Here is a 7,270-nt window from a genome sequence, read left to right on the forward strand (position 1 = left end):
CTTTTAATTTCTCAAAAACTAACCGATACTAGAAAAATCATTTTCAAACTATCTTTGCTCATAAACTTTATCTGGGAAATTTTTCTAATAAAGAAAATGTAGGAAATGCGGGCGATTAAATAAAATAAACACTAGAAAATTAGAAAATTTCCGGGTTCTCACACTCATTCTTTTCGGGGCGTCACAATCTCCCCTCCTTAAAAGAATGTCGTCCTCGACATTCCATCTTGTACCAATCAAGTCGAGACATCCCGCAAGAATCACTAATATTGCAAACCAAACCCAAAGTCTGGCATCCTAAACTTCAGCCTAGGATCCACTACAGAGATCTGAAGCCTAAGCTCTGATACCAACTGTGACAACCCCACCTCCCCCTAAGGCGAACCAAAGGGTTCGGCGGGCCGCCTGCCCAGCTCTCGCCGGGACTCAGTCGTTCACTACAATCCTCAAACAGATTAGAAGATAAAACTCAAATATTACATCAAATTCTCCAATAATTACATGTCAAAAGCAAAGCGGAAATAATTCCCAACTATACATAAAATGATTCCAAATCCAAACTGTACAAGATATAGGCCATCCAGACATGTGAATAAGCACAACAAGACCTTCCTTCGCTTTGAGCCCTGTGGAGGGGAATAAAATATTTTTGGGGTGAGCTAGAAGCTCAGCGAGTAACCAGTAAAATCCTTAAACAAATATATTTCACAATGTTGCATTTCGATCATTTCGATGATGTCATGATTCAGAGATCAAATGTTCGTTTAGTGCTCTCGTGAGCCAGGGAAATCATAGCACTTGAACACCCAACGCTCAAATAGATCATTTAACATTAACATTAACATTAAGAGGGAGCCCCTTCTTGAGCTCCAGATAAACATGAACATGAACCATAAACAAAGTGGAGACGTTGGTGCCTAGCACAAGACTTTCCCAGAACTCATTGAAGCCAAATCATGTCATGGACTCACATGCAAGCACGCATGATATGCAATCGAGTACATAATGCAAGAAACATTTCACAAGTACTTTGGAAATAGTTTAGGGTCACTCACCTCCATGGCTCAGAAATCATCCATCAAATATCATTGCCTTGCTCAAATCCAAGTCTTAAATCACAAACTCAATGCAAACAAGTTCCTTCAAAGTTCGGATAACACTTCCCCTGAATTTGTTAACTTTTCCAGCCATCATGGCTTCATTATTTTCTCATTCCAACCCAAAGGTACACACACAATAACAAGTTCATCCAATAGCCATTCAGCAAGCTCCAAGTAGTACTAGTACAAGTCAAGCTAGGGAAAAGTCCGGAAATGAAAGTGAAGCTCAAAACCAGAAAAACAGTTTTGACGTCATTTTGCGGTAATGGTACCAAAGGCGCTAAAATTGTCAGATGAAGGTGCAAGACCCACCGTTTCGAAGCTAAAAGACAGGGCTAAAACATTTCAGAAGTTCACTCAACCCAGTTTCGAGTGTAACCATGTCGAAAATGCAAGATACCATACCAGAATCACAAAAACAGATTCACAGAACGCATTCTAGAGGAAACATCATAAATCAGGCTCTCAAAGTCCAAATCCAGAAATTCCAAAACCAGATGAAAGCTAAGAAACAGGGATACATTTCATCAGAAGACCTCAACAACCAATTCGGAAGCAATTCCATCCCAAACAACCAATTACAGGCGCAATTCTTACATTCGGGTAAAACCAGAACAGCAATAGTAATTTTGACTTTTCTCATTCTACACTACTCCGATTAACCTGAAATTTTGTAGGTGCCTCTAAAATGTCATTCCATACAACTTTCATGTTTTAAGCCAAGGCCAATTAGGCCTCTAACTAGGAGCTAAAAATTCGGGCAGAATGCTCCCACAAGAACCCTAATTTTCTGAAATTTCTTCCAAAACAGAAATTGATTGCAATTGACCACTTTTTCCACCTCATAGAGTCCTTAAACATCATTTCCAATCATCATATATAACCACACAACCATGTTCATATTAAAACAGAAAAATCCCCAAAAATAATAAAACTTCATCAAGTCAACCACAACTCAAGATATAATCCATCAAACCATCTCTTTAGCCATCACAAGTCACTAATTTAGCATAATCAAGAACAAAGAAAGGATTGCTAGACATGAACCTTGAAATATCAAGAAAGTTGATGGCTTAGTCCTTTGCCTTCTCTAATCACTCCACCACTACCTTCAATCTTCCTAAACAAGTGACATTTGTGGAGGAATTTGAAAGTTTAACGGTTGATTCACAAGATTGAGCAAGAAATGGAGTTGGTGTTGAAGGCTTTCTTCTTGTATTTTTGCTCCAAGAGGTTCGGCCAAGACAAGCTTAAAATGGAGAGAAATTGGTCAATTTTTTGAGGTTTAGTAAAGGTGATGCAAATTAGTCAAAGTCCAACTTTGAATAAGAAGGTGACACATGTCACCTTTTGGTTTAAAACTTATCTTTTTGTCTCTCCAATACAAATATCTTAGCACTTTGTAAAATAATATCACTTAATACAAAATTCCAACAAGTTGTCAAAAATATAATGCATTTACCGCACTTGCGGGTCCCACGTTCAAAATACGCTTTTAATTTCTCAAAAACTAACCGATACTAGAAAAATCATTTTCAAACTATCTTTGCTCATAAACTTTATCCGGGAAATTTTTCTAATAAAGAAAATGTAGGAAATGCGGGCGATTAAATAAAATAAACACTAGAAAATTAGAAAATTTCCGGGTTCTCACACTCATTCTTTTCGGGGCGTCACAATCTCCCCTCCTTAAAAGAATGTCGTCCTCGACATTCCATCTTGTACCAATCAAGTCGAGACATCCCGCAAGAATCACTAATATTGCAAACCAAACCCAAAGTCTGGCATCCTAAACTTCAGCCTAGGATCCACTACAGAGATCTGAAGCCTAAGCTCTGATACCAACTGTGACAACCCCACCTCCCCCTAAGGCGAACCAAAGGGTTCAGCGGGCCGCCTGCCCAGCTCTCGCCGGGACTCAGTCGTTCACTACAATCCTCAAACAGATTAGAAGATAAAACTCAAATATTACATCAAATTCTCCAATAATTACATGTCAAAAGCAAAGCGGAAATAATTCCCAACTATACATAAAATGATTCCAAATCCAAACTGTACAAGATATAGGCCATCCAGACATGTGAATAAGCACAACAAGACCTTCCTTCGCTTTGAGCCCTGTGGAGGGGAATAAAATATTTTTGGGGTGAGCTAGAAGCTCAGCGAGTAACCAGTAAAATCCTTAAACAAATATATTTCACAATGTTGCATTTCGATCATTTCGATGATGTCATGATTCAGAGATCAAATGTTCGTTTAGTGCTCTCGTGAGCCAGGGAAATCATAGCACTTGAACACCCAACGCTCAAATAGATCATTTAACATTAACATTAACATTAAGAGGGAGCCCCTTCTTGAGCTCCAGATAAACATGAACATGAACCATAAACAAAGTGGAGACGTTGGTGCCTAGCACAAGACTTTCCCAGAACTCATTGAAGCCAAATCACGTCATGGACTCACATGCAAGCACGCATGATATGCAATCGAGTACATAATGCAAGAAACATTTCACAAGTACTTTGGAAATAGTTTAGGGTCACTCACCTCCATGGCTCAGAAATCATCCATCAAATATCATTGCCTTGCTCAAATCCAAGTCTTAAATCACAAACTCAATGCAAACAAGTTCCTTCAAAGTTCGGATAACACTTCCCCTGAATTTGTTAACTTTTCCAGCCATCATGGCTTCATTATTTTCTCATTCCAACCCAAAGGTACACACACAACAACAAGTTCATCCAACAGCCATTCAGCAAGCTCCAAGTAGTACTAGTACAAGTCAAGCTAGGGAAAAGTCCGGAAATGAAAGTTAAGCTCAAAACCAGATAAACAGTTTTGACGTCATTTTGCGGTAATGGTACCAAAGGCGCTAAGATTGTCGGATGAAGGTGCAAGACCCACCGTTTCGAAGCTAAATGACAGGGTTAAAACATTTCAGAAGTTCACTCAACCCAGTTTCGAGTGTAACCAGGTCGAAAATGCAAGATACCATACCAGAATCACAAAAACAGATTCACAGAACGCATTCTAGAGGAAACATCATAAATCAGGCTCTCAAAGTCCAAATCCAGAAATTCCAAAACCAGATGAAAGCTAAGAAACAGGGATACATTTCATCAGAAGACCTCAACAACCAATTCGGAAGCAATTCCATCCAAAACAACCAATTACAGGCGCAATTCTTACATTCGGGTAAAACCAGAACAGCAATAGTAATTTTGACTTTTCTCATTCTACACTACTCCGATTAACCTGAAATTTTGTAGGTACCTCTAAAATGTCATTCCATACAACTTTCATGTTTTAAGCCAAGGCCAATTAGGCCTCTAACTAGGAGCTAAAAATTCGGGCAGAATGCTCCCACAAGAACCCTAATTTTCTGAAATTTCTTCCAAAACAGAAATTGATTGCAATTGACCACTTTTTCCACCTCATAGAGTCCTTAAACATCATTTCCAATCATCATATATAACCACACAACCATGTTCATATTAAAACAGAAAAATCCCCAAAAATAATAAAACTTCATCAAGTCAACCACAACTCAAGATATAATCCATCAAACCATCTCTTTAGCCATCACAAGTCACTAATTTAGCATAATCAAGAACAAAGAAAGGATTGCTAGACATGAACCTTGAAATATCAAGAAAGTTGATGGCTTAGTCCTTTGCCTTCTCTAATCACTCCACCACTACCTTCAATCTTCCTAAACAAGTGACATTTGTGGAGGAATTTGAAAGTTTAACGGTTGATTCACAAGATTGAGCAAGAAATGGAGTTGGAGTTGAAGGCTTTCTTCTTGTATTTTTGCTCCAAGAGGTTCGGCCAAGACAAGCTTAAAATGGAGAGAAATTGGTCAATTTTTTGAGGTTTAGTAAAGGTGATGCAAATTAGTCAAAGTCCAACTTTGAATAAGAAGGTGACACATGTCACCTTTTGGTTTAAAACTTATCTTTTTGTCTTTCCAATACAAATATCTTAGCACTTTGTAAAATAATATCACTTAATACAAAATTCCAACAAGTTGTCAAAAATATAATGCATTTACCGCACTTGCGGGTCCCACGTTCAAAATACGCTTTTAATTTCTCAAAAACTAACCGATACTAGAAAAATCATTTTCAAACTATCTTTGCTCATAAACTTTATCTGGGAAATTTTTCTAATAAAGAAAATGTAGGAAATGCGGGCGATTAAATAAAATAAACACTAGAAAATTAGAAAATTTCCGGGTTCTCACACTCATTCTTTTCGGGGCGTCACAATCTCCCCTCCTTAAAAGAATGTCGTCCTCGACATTCCATCTTGTACCAATGAAGTCGAGACATCCCGCAAGAATCACTAATATTGCAAACCAAACCCAAAGTCTGGCATCCTAAACTTCAGCCTAGGATCCACTACAGAGATCTGAAGCCTAAGCTCTGATACCAACTGTGACAACCCCACCTCCCCCTAAGGCGAACCAAAGGGTTCGGCGGGCCGCCTGCCCAGCTCTCGCCGGGACTCAGTCGTTCACTACAATCCTCAAACAGATTAGAAGATAAAACTCAAATATTACATCAAATTCTCCAATAATTACATGTCAAAAGCAAAGCGGAAATAATTCCCAACTATACATAAAATGATTCCAAATCCAAACTGTACAAGATATAGGCCATCCAGACATGTGAATAAGCACAACAAGACCTTCCTTCGCTTTGAGCCCTGTGGAGGGGAATAAAATATTTTTGGGGTGAGCTAGAAGCTCAGCGAGTAACCAGTAAAATCCTTAAACAAATATATTTCACAATGTTGCATTTCGATCATTTCGATGATGTCATGATTCAGAGATCAAATGTTCGTTTAGTGCTCTCGTGAGCCAGGGAAATCATAGCACTTGAACACCCAACGCTCAAATAGATCATTTAACATTAACATTAACATTAAGAGGGAGCCCCTTCTTGAGCTCCAGATAAACATGAACATGAACCATAAACAAAGTGGAGACGTTGGTGCCTAGCACAAGACTTTCCCAGAACTCATTGAAGCCAAATCACGTCATGGACTCACATGCAAGCACGCATGATATGCAATCGAGTACATAATGCAAGAAACATTTCACAAGTACTTTGGAAATAGTTTAGGGTCACTCACCTCCATGGCTCAGAAATCATCCATCAAATATCATTGCCTTGCTCAAATCCAAGTCTTAAATCACAAACTCAATGCAAACAAGTTCCTTCAAAGTTCGGATAACACTTCCCCTGAATTTGTTAACTTTTCCAGCCATCATGGCTTCATTATTTTCTCATTCCAACCCAAAGGTACACACACAACAACAAGTTCATCCAACAGCCATTCAGCAAGCTCCAAGTAGTACTAGTACAAGTCAAGCTAGGGAAAAGTCCGGAAATGAAAGTTAAGCTCAAAACCAGATAAACAGTTTTGACGTCATTTTGCGGTAATGGTACCAAAGGCGCTAAGATTGTCGGATGAAGGTGCAAGACCCACCGTTTCGAAGCTAAATGACAGGGTTAAAACATTTCAGAAGTTCACTCAACCCAGTTTCGAGTGTAACCAGGTCGAAAATGCAAGATACCATACCAGAATCACAAAAACAGATTCACAGAACGCATTCTAGAGGAAACATCATAAATCAGGCTCTCAAAGTCCAAATCCAGAAATTCCAAAACCAGATGAAAGCTAAGAAACAGGGATACATTTCATCAGAAGACCTCAACAACCAATTCGGAAGCAATTCCATCCCAAACAACCAATTACAGGCGCAATTCTTACATTCGGGTAAAACCAGAACAACAATAGTAATTTTGACTTTTCTCATTCTACACTACTCCGATTAACCTGAAATTTTGTAGGTGCCTCTAAAATGTCATTCCATACAACTTTCATGTTTTAAGCCAAGGCCAATTAGGCCTCTAACTAGGAGCTAAAAATTCGGGCAGAATGCTCCCACAAGAACCCTAATTTTCTGAAATTTCTTCCAAAACAGAAATTGATTGCAATTGACCACTTTTTCCACCTCATAGAGTCCTTAAACATCATTTCCAATCATCATATATAACCACACAACCATGTTCATATTAAAACAGAAAAATCCCCAAAAATAATAAAACTTCATCAAGTCAACCACAACTCAAGATATAATCCATCAAACCATCTCTTTA

Source organism: Coffea arabica, chromosome 4e (assembly GCF_036785885.1).
Source record: "Coffea arabica cultivar ET-39 chromosome 4e, Coffea Arabica ET-39 HiFi, whole genome shotgun sequence".
Lineage (NCBI taxonomy): Eukaryota > Viridiplantae > Streptophyta > Magnoliopsida > Gentianales > Rubiaceae > Coffea > Coffea arabica.